The 24818-nt window shown below is 43.2% G+C and overlaps 1 protein-coding gene across 1 annotated transcript in view; it reads left to right on the top strand.

Moving 5' to 3' along the window:
• The window catches only part of LOC141154699 (ubiquitin carboxyl-terminal hydrolase 12-like), a 49865-nt gene that overhangs the window by 449 nt on the left and 24598 nt on the right, over positions 1–24818 (top strand). The window lies entirely within an intron of this gene.

Below are 24818 nucleotides of genomic sequence, written 5' to 3'. Positions count from 1 at the left end.
GAGGGACATAGGTGGTGAGGTGCTAAGAGGACTCCTGTATACATAGGGGGACACCCCCAGTATATACAGAAAATATATATATATACCTACCTACCTACCTGCAGTCCAGCTGGTATGTCACTACAAGTCCCAGCAATGCCTGGAGCTAGAGAGCCTCAGGTGGCAGAGCAGGGCTGTGAGGTGCGCTGGTCATATTGGCTGTTCCTGTGTGGGTGGCTGTGCTTCTCCAGGTTAGACCCCTGTGACTTTCTAGGTCCCGCCTGTTCCTATGGGTCTCCCCAGACTTGTGGTGGTGCTCAGTGTTGTGCATAAGTCAGCCACCCCTGCTGTACCCTAATGGAGCTCACACAGGCAGGCATTGTCCGACATGCAGCCAATCATTCATACATCACGTGCCAGGCCGATCGGACCGTCCCCCGGTGCCAGGCCGATCGGACCGTCCCCCGGTGCCAGGCCGATCGGACCGTCCCCCGGTGCCAGGCCGATCGGACCGTCCCCCGGTGCCAGGCCGATCGGACCGTCCCCCGGTGCCAGGCCGATCGGACCGTCCCCCGGTGCCAGGCCGATCGGACCGTCCCCCGGTGCCAGGCCGATCGGACCGTCCCCCGGTGCCAGGCCGATCGGACCGTCCCCCGGTGCCAGGCCGATCGGACCGTCCCCCGGTGCCAGGCCGATCGGACCGTCCCCCGGTGCCAGGCCGATCGGACCGTCCCCATGCTGAACCCACAGATCAGGACGAGAGGTTAAAACAAAAAATAGTAACCCTTGTGTAAAGTGACAAGTGATGTCTAACGGTCTCCTGTCCTGTCATTTACTTGGATTTTCAGCTGATAACAACTAAATAATACAACCTGACGTCTGACCTTTGGTTGCAGCTGCCGTCCGCCATCACAGTCATTTTCTTCTTTTCAGAATGATGGTTAAAATGGTCTTTTCAGATCCCTTATCTGTTGCGTGTATGGGCAGATTAGCCGACGCACAATGAATTCACGTCCACACTGTGTGGTCTTTGTGGGTTATTTCACAGTGGAGAACTCGCAGATACGAGCCCCGCTGTCTGCTGCTCCCTACACTACTATGCACTTTCTGGATGTTTTGGGTTGATGTTTTTGCACAATTTTAGTGCAGAATTTTTTCCCATAGTATACCTCCATCAGTGGTGACAGCTAGGCTGATGTAGCTTCTCATGTACCAGGTGTCCAGTGGCTGCCACTAAAATGACAGCACTTAATGGGTTATTCCCACACTATCAATCGGTTACAATCCTGAAAGGGCAGTCAATTTAGAAAAGTTCTCGCTGCTCCAAATATCACCCCCTGAAAACTTACATCCCCCAGACTTCCTCTAGCGTAACAGCTAGGTTACGCTAGAGATTTTATTGGGCTTCACGGAATTTGGAAAACATTTTAGGAAAGCCCGTTTAAAAGGAATCTGTCATGTAAAATAAGACTGTTAATCTGCATTTTGATAGTGTTCTGACATCGTGTGGCACTGAAAGACCCGCTGCCAGGAGGAAATAAATTTTATGCCTACTGGCAGCTTTGCTCTTTCAGTCATAGGGGCTGCACCAGCGTGGTTTCAGTCACTGCTCTGTGTACAGTGAGGAGCTGCTCTAGCCATGCCCTAGGACTGACTGACAGCTGGGTCTAATGCTGAGCTGCTGTCAGTCAGTGCCGGCAGATTAGGAAGCAACTTCTCTACACTGGCACTGGTGATCCCAGCTTTAGGGTGCGTTCACACAAGCGTTTTCTGTCTGCGTGCCGTCTGTGTGAACAATGAGCCCCACACTAACAACACATGGACCAGTTGCACATGGGCATCTTTCAAACAGGGCTGTGGAGTCGGTAAGCCAAACCTCTGACTCCTCAATTTCCATGACACAGACTCTGACTCCACAACTCCGACTCCCTCATACATGGCTCATGTTTAAGTGATAAATTTACTGTAGCACAGATTCATCTCCGCTAAACATCTAGACCCTTAGATCAGGAATAGGACAGACATTTATAGGACATTTCATAACTTTCCCAAATTATTTTGAAAAAATATTCCCCACAGATTGCATTGATCTACTGTACCCAATTTATCATATATTTTAGGAGTTGGAATCGGTCAATTTTATACCAACACCGACTCCACGACTCCAACTCCACCAAAATGGACACCGACTCCAACTCCGACTCCACAGCCCTGCTTTCAAACAGCTTCAGGTTTACGTGAACCATGCCCTAGTCTCATCTAAAGACCCAACTTGGGCATGTAAATGGCAGACGGCTCCAGAACCCATCCACTATGTGGACAAGTACATGGAGCTAATTTGCGGACATAACTAGTCCTAAAGAGGTTGTCCACTACTTTTACATTGAGTGCCTATCCTTCAGGATAGGTCATCAATGTCTGATCGGCACCCTCACCGATCAGCTGTTATCGGTGTTGGACGCCGCCGGATGGAAGTAGTGGCTACTTGTAGCTGCTGCCACAGGATACTAAATATCCGCCACCTATTGATTTGAATAGGAGGCAAAAGTGTAGTACCAAGCCGCGCCCACTACAAGTAGATTGAGTAGCTTGACAAGTGAGTAGTTCCAGCCGGTGGCCGCCGCCACTGATAACAGCTGATCGGTGGTGGTACCGGGTGCCAGACCCCGGCCGGGCCGATCAGACAGATCAGACATTGATGCCCTATCCTAAGGATAGGGCATCAATGTAAAAGTAGTGGACCACCTCTTTAAGTTCTGTGTTATTGTGAACTCCCAGGAGTATTAGCAGCAAGGCCCTAAAATTCCCCCTCAGTAGCATTCTCACTAGCAGTTTTGTAGTGCATTTTATTTTTTTTTATTATTGTTTGGATCTGTTTTTTATTCTATCGTTTTTGAAATCTTAAAGATAATGCTATAGGAAAACCAGTGACCTCACCGTACCAAGATCATGCTATGTCTGGGAGAAACACCTCTCTACTGACACCTATATGACACAAATGTTTTGTATTTTTTAAAATAACTTTTGGCTGCAGAGTTGTGTTTAAAAAATTCCATGAAACAGTGAGATTGAATCCAGCTGTAGGCTACATTCCCAGCTTTTGGTGAGTTTTCGATGCTTCCGATTTTCTGCATCTATTATTATATGACTTAAATTTTTTCATTGTGTTTTTGATGCTGCGGCTTTTCTCTTTTTTTTTTTTTGTGTTACTTTTTAAATAAAGTTGCTTTGTTTTTGATACTTTGAGTTTTTTGGCTTTGACTGAACTTTATTGATCTAATCAGGTGCGTTTTAGTGCGTTTCTGCAGCACAAATGCACTAAAAAGGCATACAGTGAAGGAAATAAGTATTTGATCCCTTGCTGTTTTTGTAAGTTTGCCCACTGACAAAGACTTGAACAGTCTATAATTTTAAGGGTAGGTTAATTTTGGCAAGACCAAAGAGCTTTCTAAGGATGTCAGGGACAAGATCATAGACCTGCACAAAGCTGGAATAGGCTACAAAAGCCTAAATAAGATGCTGGCTGAGAAGGAGACAACTGGTGCAATAGTAAGAAAATGGAAGAAATACAAAATGACTGTCAATCGACATCAATCTGGGGTACCATGCAAAATCTCACCTCGTGGGGTATCCTTGATCATGAGGAAGGTGAGAGATCAGCCTAAAACTACACGGGAACTTATTAATGATCTCAAGGCAGCTGCGACCACAGTCACCAAGAAAACCATTGGTAACACAGTACGCCTTAAGGCTATGTGCCCACGATGCAGAAATGAAGCAGAAATTTTCTGCTTCATTTCTGCATGTCCTCTCCCGGATAAACGCATGCGGAATACCGCACGCGTTTATCGCGCGATTTCCACATGCGGAATTGCCTTGCGTTTTTTATTGTATTGCAAAGGCAATTCCGCTTGCGGAAACGCAAAATTAATTGACATGCTGCGGACTTTTTCCCCGCATCATAAACGCTGCGGAAAAATCCGCAGCATGGGCATTAAACTTGCGGAATCCCCTTGGGGACTGGATTACATAGCGTTTCACAAGCGTTTACGCTGCGGAAATTCCGCAGCATATACGCTTGAAAAACTCTATGTGGGCACATACCCTAAAGGTTTAAAATCCTGCAGTGCCCGCAAGGTCCCCCTGCTCAAGAAGGCCCATGTGCAGGCCCATCTGATGTTTGCCAATGAATACCTGAATGATTCTGTGAGTTATTGGGAGAAGGTGCTATGGTCAGATGAGACAAAAATTGAGCTCTTTGGCATTAAAGGGGTTGTCCACTGCTATTTAAAATATGCCAAAGCATTTTTATGTTGAAAAGCAGCTTCTTTGTAATTACCTCCCTCTGACTCTTCTGCCTGTGAGCGGCGCTATCACTGGCCACTCACAGGCATCACGTGACCCCCGGCTGCTGCCGACTCTGACATCCGCTGACGTCACGACAAGTCCAGGCTGCAGCCGGGGGTCTTTCTCTTCCGTGTTCCACGGTGGATGCTGGGTTGTGGGCGGGGTTACCCCCCCCCCCACGTCACGCCCGGCATCCGCCACGTGCTCTGCCTCTCCCCATTCATTGGGAAAGCGCGCAATGAATGCTGGGCGTGACGCAGGGAGGGGGGGGTTAACCGCGCCCACAACCCAGCAGCCACCACGGGGAGCCCAGCGCTGAGTCACGCCTCAATAGACGGGACGTCAGCAGGGGGTCACGTGCTACCTGTGAGCGGCCAGTGATAGAAAGGGAGGTAATTACAAAGAAGCTGCTTTTCATCATAAAGACGCTTAGGCATATATTAAATAGTAGTGTACAACCCCTTTAACTCAACTCGCCGTGTTTGGAGGAAGAGAAATGCTGCCTATAACCCAAAGAACACCATCCCCACTGTCAAGCATTTAGGTGGAAACATTATGTTTGGGGGTGTTTCTCTGCTAAGGGCACAGGACTACTTCACCGCATCAATGGGAGAATGGATGGAGCCATGTACCGTAAAATCCTGAGTGACAACCTCCTTCCCTCCGCCAGGACATTAAAAATGGGTCGTGGCTGAGTCTTCCAGCAAGACAATGACCCAAAACATACAGCCAAGGCAACAAAAGGGTGGCTCAAAAAGAAGCACAGTAAGGTCATGGAGTGGCCTAGCCAGTCTCTAGACCTTAATCCCATAGAAAACTTATGGAGGGAGTTGAAGCTCCGAGTTCCCAAGCGACAGCGCTAAAATCTGAATGATTTAGAGATGATCTACAAAGAGGAGTGGACCAAAATTCCTCCTGACATGTGCACAACCCTCATCATCAGCTACAAAAACGTCTGACTGCTGTGCTTGCCAACAAGGGTTTTGCCACCAAGTATTAAGTGTTTGCCAGAGGGATCAAATACTTATTTCTCACTGCAAAATGCAAATAAATGTATCTAATTTATACAATGTGATTTTCTTGATTTATTTATTATTTTTTTTTTTTTTTTGATATTCTATCTCTGTGTTAAAATTATCCTACCCTTAAAATTATAGACTGTTCATGCAGGGCTGTGGAGTCAGAGCCGGTATAAAATGGACCGACTCTGACCCCTAAAATATATAATAAATTGGGTACAGTAGTTAAATGCGGTTTGTGGGGAATATTTTTTCATCAGAATTTGTGAAAGTTATGAAATGTCCTATAAATGTCTGTCCTATTCCTGATCTAAGGGTCTAGACTTTTAGGCTGGGTGCCCACATAGCGTTCTTCAAGCGTTTATGCTGCGGAATTTCCGCAGCATAAACGCTTGTGAAACGCTAGGTAATCCGCACCCCATGGTCCCCAAGGGGATTCCGCATGTTCTATGCACATGCTGCGGATTTTTCCGCAGCGTTTATGCTGCGTACAAAAATCCGCAGCATGTCATTTAATTTTGCGGAAGCGCAGCGGAACTCCCGCCATTGACTTGCATTGAGACGCATAGAATGCGCGTCTCTACATTTGACAAGCGGATAATATGCGATTCAATGTGCGGATGGTACCCAGTTCTGGAGGAGAGGAGACTCTCATCCAGACCTGGGTACCATTGTACCTGTAAAAAAAAGAATAAAATAATAAATAAAGTTTATACTCGCCTTTCCGAAGGCTTCTCTCTGAATGCCAGCATCACTGAAGGACCTTCGGTGACGTCAGTCATGTGACCGCAGGCCCTTCACCGCTCTGTCTCGCGATATGCCGGCAGCCGGGAACCAGCCAGGAAGGAGCGCTGCAGCACACGCCGGGGCATCGGGGGTGAGTATAGCTTTATTTTATTTTTACGGTTCACACTGTATAAATCAATGCCGTTTGCTTGGATTTATACAGTGTGACCTAGTTGTCAAGCACTTTCCAAGTGATGCTATCGCCTGGAAAGTGCTTGTCAATCTGTATGCGGAAACGCATGTGGATCCGCATGTATTCTGCAGGAAAAACACATGTACAATCCACATGCACAATCTGCATGCGTTTTTTCTGCCAGGGAGATGCAGAAATGCTGCAGAAATTTTCTGCTTCATTTCTGCATCGTGGGCACATAGCCTTAGCTGAGATGAATCTGTGCTACAGTAAATTTATCACTTAAACATGAGCCATGTATGAGGGAGTCGGAGTTGGTGTCAAGGTAATTGAGGAGTTGCAGGTTTGGCTTACTGATTCCACAGCCCTGTGTTCATGTCTTTGGGCAAACTTACAAAAACAACAAAAACAGTAAGGGATCAAATATTTATTTCCTTCACTGTATGTGTATTTTTTTTTTTTTTACCTGTGATTTTTCTGCATCCCATGCAATTCTATGGGGAAATTCCGCATATAAAACTCAGCGTACCCGCAAGAGAAATTGAGATGTTGCAGATTTCAAACACGGGCTGCAGATCAGTTTATGCTGATTCTAAAAAAAAAATTAAAAAAGCAGAGCCGGCCGACTGGCATGAGAATTTTTATAAATCCCATTTACTTTGCTACAACTGTAAGACGTGTCTTCTGCTCAGCAAAAATACCCAGTGTTAAAACCTCACTAACTATTCACTTTGTAGTCAAAACATGGTCACTATTTTTTATTTTTTTGTCGTCCCACCCCCCCCCCCCACCCAAGTGGCAGCTTACCCCTGGAAGTAACATTAGAGGCATGGTCACCACCCAGTCTTTCTTAGTAGTAGTTCTAGCATGGTCTCCTCTATCCATTTAGCAGCAGCAGCAGCTGGAGGCTCCTCTATTCCCCAGTACTAATAGCTGTAGGGTCTGTTCTCTGACCCCACTCTATACTCCTGTAGCAGCACCGCTCCTCCGTGCTCGTCCACAGCAGGGTCCTTTATCTGTAGCAGGACGTCTGTAATGTGCTCTCTGCTGGTCCATCCTTTTTCTGCTTCCACTTGTTCTTTCTAAGGGTTTGTGCACATGTTAAGTATTTGGTGCAGAAATTTCTCCACCATTTTTGCCTCCCTTGGCAGGAAAAATGTGCGTTTTTGGTGCAGATTTTTCCCCCACTTATTAGTGTGGGTGAAATCTGCACAAAGACGCTGAAAAAATTGACATGCTGCTGATTTAAATCTGCAAGTCACAAATAAGCAACGTGTGCACGAGACTTCAGGATTCTCATTCATTTTGCTCGAATCAGGAAACCTTCTGGTTTTGTGACATATCTAAAAAAAACGCAGCAAAAACTCTACGTGTGCACACAGCCGAAAGTCCCTGATGGAGAAGCTCATGGTTGCTGGCATTACTTGGAGCAGTCGGTGACCTCCAGCTCAGACAGAAGTCGCTGCATTCTGAAGGAAGGGAGATGGTGGCGGTATGTTGTGCCAGAAGTAAGACTTAAAGGGGTTTTCCCATAAACAAAAGTTGATTTTTAATCAATAAATCTTGGAATAATAATAACTTCCACAATTGGATGTGTTTAAATGAAATGTCTCTGTGCTGAGATAATCTTATAAATGTGCCCCTGCTGTGTACTGTATGTGCCTGACATTGCAGGGACATGGTCTGATCATACCACAGCTCCTGGGCACGGGAGGAAGGAAAAGAGTATACAGACATTACAGCAGGGGATCACAGCTGATTCTTTCTGTGAGTAAAACATGTCCCTACCTTTTTTTAAACAATGTTTTACTTCAACCAGCCAAAAGGGATCTGTCCCCTGATGAACCCCACACTGAGGAGGGGGTGAAACGCGTAGGGACTGGGACTAGGTCAATGGGACCTCATGTTTGGCATATCACCTTGGGACATCTTTTGATGGACTTTCTTTGGATAAACCTGAATGGGCGTACCTGTTGACAACCCCTTATCGGAAATCCATTGTTCTTTTTGGCTGGTTGATCTCCATGGTCCCTCTAGGAACATTGCCTGGAATATATCATCTGTCATCTCAGAAGAAATGCGCTTAAGATAAGTCCATTTGTCTATTTTCGCAACCACCTTGATAGGATATACTGCATAACTGCAGATGCTGGGATGTCAATAGTGGACATTTTGTCATTTTTTGCTAGGATAACTGTTGCATAATTGCTGATGCTAGAACAGTATGAATGGTCGCTTCATTTCTTTTCTTGATATATTTTTTCTGAGGAACTATAGAAATTTTATACATGTTTTGCCTGGAATATATCATTTGTCATCTCAGAAGAAATGCATTTAAGATAAGTCCATTTATTTAATTTTTTGCAACCACCTTGATAGGATACGCTGCATAACTGCGGATGCTGGGATATTAATTATGGACACTTTGTCATTTTTTCCGAAGATAATTGATGCATAATTGCTGTTGCTGGGACAGTATTTTTTCTGAGGGACTACTACAATTGGATACATGTATTGCTTGAAATATATCATCTGTCATCTCAGAAGAAATGCACTTAAGGATAAGTCCATTTATTTAATTTTTACAACCACCTTGATAGGACATGCTGCATAACTACGGATGCTGGGACATTAATAATGGACATTTTGTCATGTTTTCCTGAGGATAACTGTTATCTTATTTGATGACGCCTGGGACATTATGAATGATATTGTGTCTCCCTTTTTTTGATTTTTTCTGAGGGATTATTACAATTTGAGACATTCATCGATAACCTTTCATTAGTGATCTTTGTTTGGGTCATTTCTTTGTGGCCCTATGGTTTATAATATTGACGAGTATTGATGGACATCTCAGAAGAATCATCCTTTATTAAGTTTATTCTTGCATTATGTTTATTTATCTGTATTTTTCCTTTGACATCTTAATTAGTACTTTAAGTTTTGAATTTTCTAGTATTTGATTATAATTGATTATTTCTTTCATGATCCCAGGCAATTTGAGGTCCCATAAGCTATATTTTTAACAAGTACTAGCTGATATCTCAAAAAACGGACGTTAGTTTACTGAGCCATTTTTTTGTATATGTGATTGTTACGTGTAACGGGCTATTTTCAATTGAGTCCATTTTTGATACTGTATGTGATTGGTATCTTGCGGGCGATAGTTGATTAAGTCTATTTTGTATAGTCGATTGCCATGTATAACGGGCTATTTTTTATTTAGTCCATTTTTGATACTGTATGTGACTGGCATCTTGTTACTGTATCTGATGCCTTGCAATATATTTTTTATTTTGATATATTTTTCACTTGTGTGTGCATGGGGATATAGGGAGAGTTTAGCTTTACCCACTGATGAGTGGGGACATCATTTGAACCCTTAGGGTGAACTGAATACTTGGCTTTTAGGTGGGCTATTATCTACTACTAGGGTGACCTAGGGCAATTTTGGATCGTTGTCTTACATCCCTCCCTTTGTATGATAATTTAAGTATATCAAAGTATATATTTGCTTTTGTTTGTATACTCTGTTCCATAGGTACCACTGAGTATCTTTTTTATAAAAGAAACTATTAAAGGTATTTTTTAAGGGTCTTCTTTTGGTTTTTGTTTAGTTTTGTACCCTGGTTTTCCAACTTTTGTTGGTTCGGTTTCTTCTAGTAACCATATAGCGGGGTCTCTCTGGTGGGCACCGTTGCTCCACCAGTGGACTTTATACCATCCATTCAGTACTGAGAGCTGTGTACAGTTTTAGGAATCAGAGGAGCCTCCAAAGCAGATTATGTTCATTAATCTTCAAAAGATGGATCCAGTTCACAGAAATGTCGTATAAAATCTTTGAATCTTTATTAGGTCATATTGTAAAAGAAGCAAACGTCCATTCCAACGCGTTCCTGGCGTGACTAGACGTTCTTATTTTGGGTGGATTCCCATGGGGGTATAAAAAAAATCGTTCAGCGTTTCATCCAGAAAAGTGAGTTTTTTTTTCTCGCTTGTCTTCTGTATACAGTCCGTTTTTACAGCAACCGCTATTAATAATTTATGACCATTTACAGTTTCCTATGTTACAGAACTGCAGTGTATCCGTAAAAATCATCCTTAAAAAGCATGTCTGCTCTCCTAGCGGCCTGTCAGGGCCAGCACTGAAGAGTTAAATAGCTGTGCATTGACTTCAGAGAGGCATGGTGAGGGCACTTCAGTAAGCAGAGCGTTCTCACACATACATTATCCCTAATCCCTAAAGCTATTCTCTCATTTGAGCTTTGTAGCAAATGACGTGCTGACACGGCAGGAATGACTGTAGGTATCTGGCTGGTATTTTTTTTGTTACTGGACGCCCTCACCCTATTACACATCACTTTCCATGAGACAACCCGCTTCAGCTTTAGAGCTCATGTACACGGCCTTATTATGCTCCTTTTTTGTACCGTACCATTGGAGATGCATGAGGCCTCTGTTGGATATCTAGATTTTAATGGGCTCCGTGTAAACAGATGTCCTGCAGATAACATGACGCTGTATGTGGACAGAACGCTCATATTAATTATTGTTCTGATCAGTAAACAAGCGCCAAATGACTTGTACTTCATTGATTGCCGCTCGTTAGTGGACAAAAAACGTCTCTTCCAAATGGCCATTGAAGAGGACCTTTCACCAGATTTACCATGTCAAACCGGCCACATCATAAAACAGTATCTGTAGAGCTGAATAAAATGTCTTTTTTTGTTCTTTCTAAAGTTCATATTTTAATTTTTGCTATGACCAAGGGGGCAGAAGCAGATAATCTTCTCTGGGGGCGGTTACTTTCCTCCCTGTAGGAAGCTGTCCAATTATAAGCATGAGGCATCATACAAGAGGAAAAGAACAAGCCTCCAGAAAAGCTCAGCTGAGGCTGTCTCTGTGATATGGAAAGACTGAGCCAGCTAGGTCACACAGATCTATCTGCAGATGATTATTATATAGGGGAGGAGAGCAGAGCCGTGTGTTATTACAAACACTTCTTCTCCCACAATGCTGTTAGCTCTGCTCTACTTCCCTCCTCCACCCTTTTTTCCCACACTCACTGCCATGACAAGAGCCCTGCTCTTGTTTTCCACTGATCTCACCGCCAACCCATTCTGTAAGTGCAAGCGGAGAGTGGTAGTAGTGCAGAGCTGTGTGTCATTACAAACACCTCTGCAACAGTCAATCCACTGCAGTTAGTGTGGGAGGAGGGGGAGTAGAGGAGAGCAGGAAGCGGTGTTTATAATGATACAGCTTTTCTCCCCCCTGCACAGTAATCACCGGCAGTTAGATCAGTGAGGAGAAGTCTGTCTTTACAAAGGAAGTCTGTTCTAAGCCTCTCTAGGGTCATGTAACCCCCCCTCGTATGACACTGCCAGGTTTTGATTGGTCAGTGTCATGCAGGGAAAAAACAACCACCCCCCCCAGTGAAGAATCTCTGTTAACAACCCCTTGGGTTTAGCGATAAATTAGCATATAAACTTTTTAAGCTAATAACTCTGCAATGGCGATGAGAACTCAGAAAATTAAAATATGTTCGGTTCAGCTCTGCAGCCATTTTTTCCATGACGTGGTCCGTTTAACATTCTCAGACTTGTGAAAGGTCCTCTTTATGTGTGGTCATTGTGAAGCGGAGGTATCTACGAGGCTGCGTCCTGAATTGTCTGTTTAGTCACTTACTGGAACAGTGGAAGCGATCTCCGGAGTGAAGAATCACGCTTTACTACCTGGCAGTATGTTAGATGAAGTCAGTTTTTGTTTTTATTTTTTTTTTTTATAGCTTTGGCTCTTGTGTTTTAGTGTGGAAGAACGTAAAGGTGTTGTTCTCCTTTGGGGACATGCTTTCTCTGTTTTTATTTTATTTTAAATTAATGAATGTGCTGCTAGAAATCATTCTTTTTTTGCAATGTGGTTTAATTAAAAATTTTGCACCACTGAGAGGAGCTCCGAAAAAGACAGCTAGGGAGTTACAAACCCCTGTCTAACCATTATAGCAGGCTGACTGACATATTCTCAGTTAACTCATTCTGCAATCACTAATAGATCGTGTAACACAGAGGCCATAAAAAGTAAAAGGTGCAAAATTGTTAGTGAAACCCAATTGCAAAAAAAAAAAGTTAGCCTCAATTACATGCATTTCAGTTTTGAGTAAGAAATGTCGGCAATTGTGGACAATACTTTAAGTGACCTGCACAGATCCCCCAAACCAACACATATAGCCCATAGAGTAGTTGTTGAAGCATGTATTCATATGCATCTCTATTATTACTATTTCATAATGTCATACAAACAAACTAAACTTATACATTTCAGGCAAATTTTGATCAAATTGTGTGTGCCCATCTGTTTCCTAAATGACTGACAGGTGACATTGATCTGCCGGTTTGGGATGCACATGCGTCCAGTGCATGTATTGACATGTGAGCTGGATCTTTCAGGTGGGGCTCAGTTCACTGCTAGGTTTGAGCCTTCAAGTCACACCCTTGACAAACTCTGCAATGTATTCCACTGTGTAGGCTTACTATGGGATGGTAAGCCCACATTGAAAAATATGCATAACATATATTGTAAGGTATACATGTGTTATTAGGTTCCCAGAGTGGACACAATAACACAGTGACTGTATATGTTGGGGAACACTCCCAATGTATACTTCTGGCGTGTACACAAAATAGATAGACCAATGTATATTTCATAACAGATTTTTTTTAATGTCTGTGCTGTAATATTAGTACTTCCAACAATCTGAGTAGCCCTGCTGCAACGCAGAGGGATGTAAATACTGCTTTTTGGTCAAAAATGGGGAAAAAACAGCAACGATCTTCTAATTCTATCAAATAAGGCTGTCTAACGTGACTGATTTATTCTGTAAATGATGGAGTACCGTATTTTTCAGACTAGAAGATGCACCGGACCGTAAGACGCACCTAGGTTTTAGAGGAGGAAAATAGAAAAAAAAATTGAAGCAAAAAATGTGGTCATGATGAACTGTTATAGGGGAGGGGGTCTGCTGCTGACACTGGTATAGGGGTAATGCTCCCAAATTCTGTTAATATCCTCCATCCTAGTATATATGGCCCTTCCTTCCTGGTATGCATGGCACCCCCTGATCTCCATCCTGGTATGCATGGCACCCCCTGATCTCCATCCTGGTATGCATGGCACCCCCTGATCTCCATCCTGGTATGCATGGCACCCCCTGATCTCCATCCTGGTATGCATGGCACCCCCTGATCTCCATCCTGGTATGCATGGCACCCCCTGATCTCCATCCTGGTATGCATGGCACCCCCTGATCTCCATCCTGGTATGCATGGCACCCCTCATCCCTGTCCTGGTATGCATGGCACCCCTCATCCCTGTCCTGGTATGCATGGCACCCCTCATCCCCGTCCTGGTATGCATGGCACCCCTCATCCCCGTCCTGGTATGCATGGCACCCCTCATCCCCGGCCTGGTATGCATGGCACCCCTCATCCCCAGCCTGGTATGCATGGCACCCCTCATCCCCAGCCTGGTATGCATGGCACCCCTCATCCCCAGCCTGGTATGCATGGCACTCTTCATCTCTCATCCCTCTTCCTGGTATGCATGGCCATCCTGATCCCTCTTCCTGGTATGCATGGCCATCCTGATCCCTCTTCCTGGTATGCATGGCCATCCTGATCCCTCCTCCTGGTATGCATGGCCATCCTGATCCCTCTTCCTGGTATGCATGGCCATCCTGATCCCTCTTCCTGGTATGCATGGCCATCCTGATCCCTCTTCCTGGTATGCATGGCCATCCTGATCCCTCTTCCTGGTATGCATGGCCATCCTGGTCCCTCTTCCTGGTATGCATGGCCATCCTGGTCCATCTTCCTGGTATGTATGGTTACCCTTATCCCTCTTCCTGGTATGTCTGATCCCCTAATCCCCTGCTGCACACAAAAAAAATAAAACAATAGTTCTACTCACCTTTCTTCCCTCTGTTCCAGCGCTGTGTCCTCCTCTGCAGCCAGCACTGATCTCAGTGTAAGCCGCGCATGGCGATAACGCCATGCGCTCTGACACAGAGATGCTGTGCCGGCAGAGTCACTGCTCCCCACGCCTGGACTGTGTGCTTGGGGAGCAGTGACCATTGATTCTCTAATAGCCGGCACACTGTACCACTGCGCGGCTCCTGCAGCAGCTGGCGGTCAGCGTGCCTGCTATTAAAGTTCATGAATATTCACTGCAACCCACTCCCATGGGTTGTAGTGAATATTTATGGACTTTAATAGAGGGCACGCTGACCGCTTGCTACTGCAGGAGCCCCGCTGCAGTGCAATGTGCCGGCTATTAAGGAAAAATTAATATTCAGTGCTCCCCATGGGCATGGGGAGCAGTGAATATTCATATTCTTTAGTAGTGGGCTCAGCAGAGGCTGCAGCAGGCGTCTCCAGCCTCCTGTGCCCGCTCCAACACCATTGCCGCTCCCCCACACCACCCACAGCCACCATATATACAATATATATATATATATATATATATATATATATATATATATATATATATATATATATATATATATATATATATATATATATAGGTATACATTTGGACTATAAGACGCACCCCCCACTTTCCTCCAAAATTTTGGAGGAAAAGAGTGCGTCTTATAGTCCGAAAAATACGGTAATTACTTACCCAGCGTAATTTTACACATCACTTATTGTATGAGACTGCACACTTTTAATGGTATGAAAGCAGTTACTGAGATCTCATTGTTAGGCCACGGCCCCCTATCAGTATTCGGTCAGTATTTTTTCTCAGGAGTGGGAGCCAAAACCAGGATTGGGTGATAAATGCAGAATTGGTGACTTGTTTCTATTATACCTTTTCTCTGATTGTTCCTCACTCTGGTTTTGGCTCCCACTCCTGAGAAAAAATACTGACCGAATACTGATAGTGGGGCCGTGGCCTTAGACTGCATTCACACATCTGTGTGACATGTCCAAGTGCAGAATTATTTTTTTTTCTGACAGCTCCCATACTCATTAAGTTAAATTTATTCAGATATTCGTTAAAGTGATGGATCTGAGAATGAGATTTGTGAAACTCCGAGCATGTCCTATTCTGATCCAATTTCGAAGATCGGAATAGGACATACTCAATTGGTCTGTATAGTCTCCAATTTAAAAAAAAAAAAAAAAGGATCAGCACCCCGACTGTTCACACAGATGTGTGAATACAGCCTAAAACTTCATTCAGACGTCAGTGATTTTCCTCTTATGCAAAAAATGGCACAATGTTCACATCAGTGTTTTGTATCAGATCTTCACTGGTGTTTGGTCCGTGTGTCAGTTTTTACCATCAGTGATTTTCCTCTATGAAATAAAAAAAATACTACAATATTAAAAACGGACAGCACATGTATGGCATCCTTGTGCTATCAGAGATTTTTTCAGACCCAAAGACTTGTATGTGTAATTTTGATCTGTGATTTGGAACAAAAATGGACAGGTCTCCATTTTTTTATTTATTTTGCAGACAACTGGGTTTGCCAAAAAAACATGTGATCAGTCACATAGAGTATAATCAGTACATGAATATCACAGATCGAACAGGTCCAGACGTTGTAACATGCAGATCCTTCAGCAGCAGGAATGCTCTCGCTGCTTTTGGCATCTCCTATTGAGTTTATGTCGAGAACATGTTGGCACTTGTCACAATCCCTGCATGAATGACGTTACCTGTGGCGTGAATAGGTAATGGGTGAGATCCGTCGGTGCCTTGGATCTGCGCTCATCATCCAGCGTATATCCACTTGCCCACCAGTGTGCTCTTGTCAGGCCGGGGATTTGTCAGCCGCTCGTCTTCGGCTGTCTCTTGACAAGGTTTATTGGCAGTCAGTCTGTGTGAGCGTCTTTCTCCACAGCAAGAGTAATTTACAGATTATTAGTAAATGTATTTAGAGCAGGACCTGGGTGATCAGATACTACTGAGTGAAAGGGGCTCTTCTGATGGGACTGTAACATGCTGAGAAAGGGTCGACTCCTCTCACAATTAGGGATGAGCGGACCTGTGGAAGTTCAAGTTCAACCAAATTTTGGTCCAAAGGACTTTACCTGAGCTTGAACCTGAATCCCATAGAAAACAATTGTCCCCCTCCCCCCCAAATAGGCTTTATTGTCAGGTACAAAATACAATTAGTGTTGCCAAAGCAAGAAAAAATAAGTGTGACAGGGGAGGAGATCGGGGTTGGGGGGCACAATTTGGGCAGTAATAGTCCATTCGGGAGTCTTGCGTTCCTCTCAGCTTATGACATGTGGTGACATATTGGGCGGCAATCTTCATTCATTCCTCTTCCCCCAGTAGGATGCGGAGTTTCCTTTCCTCGTCCATAGATGGGAAATCCGGGATGTGAGTGGAGTCTCTGGAAGTGGGAGGCCCTCACTGCTGAGTATTTGTGGCAGTGGCAGGTAGTGCGCCTCGTCCTCCAGGGCCCCCTGCTGGCAGTGCTGGCACAGTCTGTTCTCCCGTGGCTTGTATGTCTGTCTGTGCTGCCCTGTTTCAACCTCTAAGCTGTGGGCACTCAGTCTGTACAGACTCGGGGTCTGCCTGTCTTTGGGGTGGCGTAACCTCTCCAGATATGGGGCCAAAGTGTAGTCCCTCCGCAGTGACCGGTAGGTGGTGAGCTTCTGGGCTTTCTCTAATTCGCTCTTCCATCCCTTTTATGTATCGCTTCTTGCAGCTCTCGCTCTCTTATTCGTGCACGCTCCAGAACAAACCCCGAACTTCACAGTTCAGGTTCGCTCAACTCTTCTTACAATCTGTTTTACCTTTTTTAAGGCCTGATCACCCTCCATGCTATCAGTATGGATGTAGTGTGGAGCTTAGCGGGCTGCTTGTTTCTGGCATGTGACTAAAAAGAGGTCATCAATATCATACGCCGGGGCAACCCCTATAAGGACTGATCATTAGAGTGGAGGACAGACCCTCAGCCATCAGCTGATTGCAACACTGACCTCTTTAATGAAGTATATCCTCATGGACCTGCTAATTCAAGAAATGATTTGCATTCAAAGGGATTGTTCAGGATTAAGATATTGATGACCTATCATTAGGATGGGTTACTAGTATACAATTGGTGACGATCAAATATCCATGACCCCCACCGATCAGCTATTACCAAGTCCCATTACTGCCGAAAGTACGCAGTGAATAGAGCTGGACCACCACTGCTCCATACACCGTGTAGTGGCTGTTCTCAGGTACTGCAGCTCAGTTCTCAGTGATTCTGATGTCTCCATCTAGAATAATGACTGCTGCTAACAAACTGAAATGGAGGTTAGGATCAGTATTAATCGTACATGTGCCATTTACATTCACAAAGCTTTCCTCTGTTGGTTTAGTTTTTTTCTAATAAGGTTTTTTGAGCCTCCTTTCCATTGACTGCCATCCAAAGCTGTTTAAGATCAGAATGTTAATGTGGAAAAAAACGCCTCCATGGAAGAGAGCAGAGGAGCAGCCTTCTCTATATCTGCTGGTGTCACATCCTGTGCGAGAGATCATTGTGTGTAAAGTGTCATCTTCAATAGCCCAGGGGGCTGCCAGACACTTCCGCCAAATAAATAAAGAGCGCTGTCCTTGTAGGACTCGGCACGTTTATGCCATGTTTCAGGGATAGAAGTCCTATGACTCTAGCTTCCCCCGCTATACGGGTTGATTGTAGAAGGGGTTGTCCACCACTTTTTATTTTTTACTTAAATGCATAAAATTGGTGCTAAAAAAAAAAATCAGTATTTCAGTTGGATGGTTTCATTCAATTTCAAATTTTGCACCATTTCCCTTCTTAACCTCTGTGTTGTAATGTCTATTGCTGGCTGCAGAATAAGTTGACTGAGAATCAGTAGGTGAGCTTGCTATGATGGTCTGATGGTCAGTTTGTAACTCTTTTATCTGACTTTTTCTAAACTCCTTTAGCTGATTTATAACCACAGACCAAAACTTCCATTAATCCCTTCTAGACATATGATGTAATAGTACGCCACAAGTCTGGTCCTTGTCTTTGATTCAGGTAAAGGAGCTGAGCCAGCATCAATGCCTTCATCTGCCTTTAACAGCAGTGAGGGGAGCTCGGCTCTACCCACTGCTGGTAATTCCTTAAAGTGACACTGTCAGTACAGAATGACTGTTCATTCTAAGTCAAGCAGTTCGGTGCATCATGGCAGGGCTAATCATTTATCTACACCTTCCCACCTGCTTGGTTTCCATCTATCGCCTCCCTTTTCTGGCTCTTTGAAGCCAGAGCTGTCAATCAAAGAAGAGGGTGGGGGGGGGGATAGATGAAAAACAAGCAGGTGGGAAGTGTATATAAATGATTGGACGTGCCATGAAGCACCGAGTGGCTGGACTTATTGAACAGTTATTCCTTGCTGACATAGTCCCTTTAAATGCCGCTGTCATTTTCTGACGGTGGTATTTAAAATGTGTGTACCGCGGGATGCCGATAGGGTGCCTTTGCTTAGTGTTCCTAGGAGATTGTAAGTGTTAGTATATCCTGCAATGCTATAATATTCCGGTATGTAATATAGTTGATCAACCAATCACGGAAAGGTAAAAAAAAAAAAAAAATACAGTACAGACCAAAAGTTTGGACACACCTTCTCATTTAAAGATTTTTCTGTATTTTCATGATTATGAAAATTGTACATTCACACTGAAGGCATCAAAACTATGAATTAACACATGTGGAATTATATACTTAACAAAAAAGTGTGAAACATCTGAAAATATGTCTTCTATTCTAGGTTCTTCAAAGTAGCCACCTTTTGCTTTGATGACTGCTTTGCACACTCTTGGCATTCTCTTGATGAGCTTCAAGAGGTAGTCACTGGAAATGGTTTTCACTTCACAGGTGTGCCCTGTCAGGTTTAATAAGTGGGATTTCTTGCCTTATAAATGGGGTTGGGACCATCAGTTGTGTTGTGCAGAAGTCTGGTGGATACACAGCTGATAGTCCTACTGAATAGACTGTTATAATTTGTATTATGGCAAGAAAAAAGCAGCTAAGTAAAGAAAAACGAGTGGCCATCATTACTTTAAGAAATGAAGGTCAGTCAGTGTGAAAAATTGGGAAAACTTTGAAAGTGTCCCCAAGTGCAGTTGCAAAAACCATCTAGCGCTACAAAGAAACTGGCTCACATGAGGACCGCCCCAGGAAAGGAAGACCAAGAGTCACCTCTGCTTCTGAGGATAAGTTTATCCAAGTCACCAGCCTCAGAAATCGCAGGTTAACAGCAGCTCAGATTAGAGACCAGGTCAATGCCACACAGAGTTCTAGCAGCCGACTCATCTCTAGCAGCCGACTCATCTCTAGCAGCCGACTCATCTCTAGCAGCCGACTCATCTCTACAACAACTCTTAAGAGGAGACTTTGTGCAGCAGGCCTTCATGGTAAAATAGCTGCTAGGAAACCACAGCTAAGGACAGGCAACAAGAAGAAGAGACTTGTTTGAGCTAAAGAACACAAGGAATGGACATTAGACCAGTAGAAATCTATGCTTTGGTCTGATGAGTCCAAATTTGAGATCTTTGGTTCCAACCACCGTGTCTTTGTGCGACGCAGAAAAGGTGAATGGATGGACTCTACATGCCTGGTTCCCACCGTGAAGCATGGAGGAGGAGGTGTGATGGTGTGGGGGGTGCTTTGCTGGTGACACTGTTGGGGATTTATTCAAAATTGAAGGCATACTGAACCAGCATGGCTACCACAGCATCTTGCAGCGGCATGCTATTCCATCCGGTTTGCGTTTAGCTGGACCATCATTTATTTTTCAACAGGACAATGACCCCAAACACACCTCCAGGCTGTGTAAGGGCTATTTGACCAAGAAGGAGAGTCATGGGGTGCTACGCCAGATGACCTGGCCTCCACGGTCACCAGACCTGAACCCAATCGAGATGGTTTGGGGTGAGCTGGACCGCAGAGTGAAGGCAAAAGGGCCAACAAGTGCTAAGCATCTCTGGGAACTCCTTCAAGATTGTTGGAAGACCATTTCCGGTGACTACCTCTTGAAGCTCATCAAGAGAATGCCAAGAGTGTGCAAAGCAGTCATCAAAGCAAAAGGTGGCTACTTTGAAGAACCTAGAATAGAAGACATATTTTCAGTTGTTTCACACTTTTTTGTTAAGTATATAATTAAGTATATAATTCATAGTTTTGATGCCTTCAGTGTGAATGTACAATTTTCATAGTCATGAAAATACAGAAAAATCTTTAAATGAGGTGTGTCCAAACTTTTGGTCTGTACTGTACTGTACTGTATGTGTGTGTGTGTGTGTGTATATATATATATATATATATATATATATATATATATATATATATATATATATATATATATATATATATATATATATATATATATCTCATCCCTCTTTTTCTCCATTTTAAAGATGAAAAAGGGCAACAAAACTTAGATCTGACCCGTACGGATGTGCCCATTCTATCAAAATATGTACCTGTAATTAACCCAACCCAATTTTTTACAACACTTTGTTTGGCATCACCATAATCATAATGACCTGGAGAGTCATACTGCCAGGTAATTTTTACAGCACAATGAGCAACGTAGAAACAAATTGTTTTGTTTTGTTACTCTTTCTTGACCGCACTTGGATTGGTAAAATGGGAGATGGTAGGTCAGTGGTAATCAGTTGATCTCCACGCCACCTTCTTGAAAAATTGTTGACATGTTGCGCAGATTTAGAAAACTGCTGCATGGCGATTCTTACTTGCAGATTTTGTTGTGCAAATGCTGCAGAAAATCTGCCACACATGCATTTACCATTACTACAGAGAAAACTCCGCAACACCTTTACCAGTGCGGTAGGACCACTGGAGAGACAGGATTTACTAGGCGGGTAATGAGTAAGTTGTTGGTTTGTCACATTCCCTGATTTGAGGACATTTATTAAAAGCATATATGAAACCTTAAGATGGGTAAGGAGAAACTAAACCATCAGTAGTTATTTTAAATTATTTTGGGGGGTTGTAAAGAAAAGAAAGAGTGGTCTGCAACAAGACAATCATCGAAAGTAACCTAGTTTTTGTGTTAACCCCTTTGCGCACCTTGCCGTGCATGAATATCACAGTCAGGGTGCGTGTGACTGGTGCTGCTCAGGAGCTGTGCCCTCTCCATACAGGACTAATGCCGATCGGCTATAATGCATAGTTGGCATCTGCCCAAAAACAGCGACGATTGATGTGGTTATTTAAAGGTCACAGTCATTCACTGGTAAATTTTAGGCTTTCTGTGACTGGATCATGGGAGACCAATGGGTTTACATGACTTTCAGAAGACCCCTGTCGCTGTCATTTTTTTTAAATCTCAAGCAGAGTTATGGACTGAGCTCCTAAGAAAACCACAAGTTACACTGTATACTGCAATATTTTGTTATATTGCAGGTTAAAATCCCCTGAAGGACTAAGAAAAAAAAAAATGTAAAAAAATGTATGTTTTCAGTTTTAAAATAACAATTAAAGTAATAAAAAACATGTTTGGTATCGTCCATAAGCATCTTGTCAATGTTTAAAACTATATAAAACCAATATTGATGGGTAAAAAAAAAAAATAATAATAATAAAAAAAATATATTATGATACGAAAAGCTGGGCACAATTTCTATTTTTCCAGAAAAGAGTGCTGTCTTCATCTTTTTTACATTATATCGCATTTCTGGTATCACTGCAATTCTGCCACTTTCACTACATAATGAAAGTCATAAGAACAAAACCTCCAAAAAATGACAGAATTGCTGTTTTTCACAATTTTGTCTCACTTTTTATTCCGGGATTTTTCCCCCCATATTTTTCAGTACATGATATGGTAAAATGAATGGTGTGATTCAGAACTATAATTCGGCCCACAAAAACCAAGCCCTCATATGGGAATATAGACTGAAACATAAAATGTGATGGATCTTAGAAGAAGGGAAAGTAAAAACAAAAGTGCAAAATTGGAAAAAATCAGCGTGCCGCGAAGAGGGTTAAACATGGAGTATTTGAGGAAAGTAAGGTACATGTGAATGCAAATGGGGAATATTTCCAACCACTGAATAATTTTCTACTGTATAATGGTCTATTTAATTTATATATTTTTTTATATCTCTCGACAAAGTTTACTGCAAAAGAAAAAACAAACAAACAGAAAACGACTTTGTTTTAGGAGCTGGACGACACTGCCCATAGGTGAAAGGCTACATTTTGGGCTATTGATGGTGTAGGTGTGGGGCGCATCACTTTAGTGTGTTTTTTAATGTATTTCTTTTCCTCTTGCTGTGGGGACGTGGTGTACATGTGGCTCAGACATAAAGATCTGCTCACAAAGGTCACATTTCACGTAATGAGCACAAATCTTGTTCGTGTTGATATGAACTCCATCTGCCAGATACGTCTGTGTTTATATCCATTTACACACGTTAAATTCTATTGCATAATGGCAAATAGCTGACCGAGAACGATATGTCATTACGCCTATGGATGGTATACGAATTCTCATTTCTTAGTGTCTCCAGTCACACAAATGTATGCAGATAATCATTACATTATGCCTTGAAGGGAATCTGTCTCCAGATTTTTCCTACCCCATCTGAGAGATTTATAATTTAGGGTCAGAGACCCTGATTCCAGTGCTGTGTCACTTACTGGGCTGCTTGCTGCATTTTTTATTAAAATCAGTGTTTTATCTGCTGCAGATCTAGCAGTTCTCTGAATGCAGAGATCTGTATAACCCCACCAACACCACGCTGGAATCAGGGTTTCTGCCCCTATATTGTGCTGCTCTCAGATTTGATTGCAAAAACCAGGTGACATGTTCCCTTTAAAGAATAACTAAACCTTTTACATTTTTTTCCCACATTTAATTGCCCTAATGATTACAAGCACATTGGTAGGGCTTCGTGTCCGAACAACCCCATGCGATCCGTGGGGGTCTTAAGACCCAGAACCTCACTGATCTGCAAGGGACCTTCGCCTGTTGTGTGTTTATTGTATATGATGTGAGTATGCCATAAGTGTTCAATATTCCCCCTTAAAATTACGAGCGCCAGTAACTGCTTGTTCTTTTGCATGAGGAGCCATTACCAGATTCACAATACAAACTGCATTCATTATTAAATGGATCTTAGAACTGATGGGGCTGGTGTAATTACTTTGAAAATCCTTGTCAAAATGGTTATATAATCCTCTGATATTTTATCCCAGCATATCATTCACTAATGGCTGTGTCTACATACACTATAGACACATCTTCACATCCTAATACCTGCAAACATTGGAGTCACGGAGGTGACACTTGGTCTTGTTTGGAGCAAGACATAATTGTAAATGCTGATCTTCTCTCTACTTTTCTAAACCCACCCTTCCTCTAAATGTAACAGAGCATATAATTTCTTATTGTGGCCGCAAGTAAGCAATTTTTCATATTTTCGGCCATATTCCAACTAGATATGCTTTCTTTTCTCACTACAAGTGAAGTGAGAGCAGCCGCGAAAGTCTAGTCTGCATGTGACCACCTGTATGCAATTGGCTTGCTTGTGGTCACATGACCACCTGGTCTCATTGGCAATACCGGTGAATCCTGACAGCATGCACAGTGTTATTGCTCATGCTCAGCTCGTTAGATATTGCCCTTTAGTATTCTTGGAAAGCTGGATGGTTTCCTCTGTAACTGATGTGATAGAATTCAACAAGAAAGATTGCACTGAACCTCTCAGCAGTTGCAGGCGTGGTACTGTCACATTGTATGTCATCCTTCTGTGTGTAAATGTTTGCTTTTGACCTGTTACCTCTGATTAGCGCCTGTCTGCAGGGCAATCCGAGGAAGTCTGACATCCTCTTTAATTATAATACAGGCTGCTACTTTACACTGCAGCTCTGCTTTTTCAGACCAGCTGTTGGTTAGAATAATTATGACCCACAAGTACCTAAATGAGCAGTAAGTCCAGGTTCACACACAGTGAAATACAGAACATTCTCGCATCTCCTGACCTGAGCGAACGGCTTCATATATGCCAAAGGCTATGTGCCCACGATGAGCAGTCGGTGAGATTTTGGTGTTGCAGCACTTCTGCGCCTATTAGGTTACTTGCGTTGTTTTTCATACATTTTTATCTAATTTTTGATGCTTAGGTTTTTGTCTTTTTGGTGTCATGTTTCAATTAAAGATGCTTTGTTTATGATACCTCCTGGTATTGGGCGTTATTAAAACTTTATTGACATAATCGTGTAGTTTCCATGCGTTAGAAGTGTTCCCACAGCGGAAATGCTCTATAAACACCTATGTGGTTTTTACCTGTGGATTTCCCACCACTCTATGGGGAATATCGGCCCATAAAATTGAGCAGGTCAGTTTATTCTACGCCAAAAAATCCCAGTGGGCGTGAGATTTCTTTAAATCCCATCCACTTTGCTGGAACTGTAAGACACTACAGTGAAAATACACAGAGGAAAACTCCTTATGGAAACTTAGCCTAAGAGTGGGGACAGCTCAGGTGGGGATGAAGGACCAGTCCACGTATCA

This window comes from Phyllobates terribilis, unplaced genomic scaffold (genome assembly GCF_046119375.1).
Source record: "Phyllobates terribilis strain yellow unplaced genomic scaffold, ASM4611937v1 Scaffold_7__3_contigs__length_470593459, whole genome shotgun sequence".
NCBI classification, from domain to species: Eukaryota; Metazoa; Chordata; class Amphibia; order Anura; family Dendrobatidae; genus Phyllobates; species Phyllobates terribilis.
This window is presented reverse-complemented; position numbering and strand designations above follow the sequence as displayed.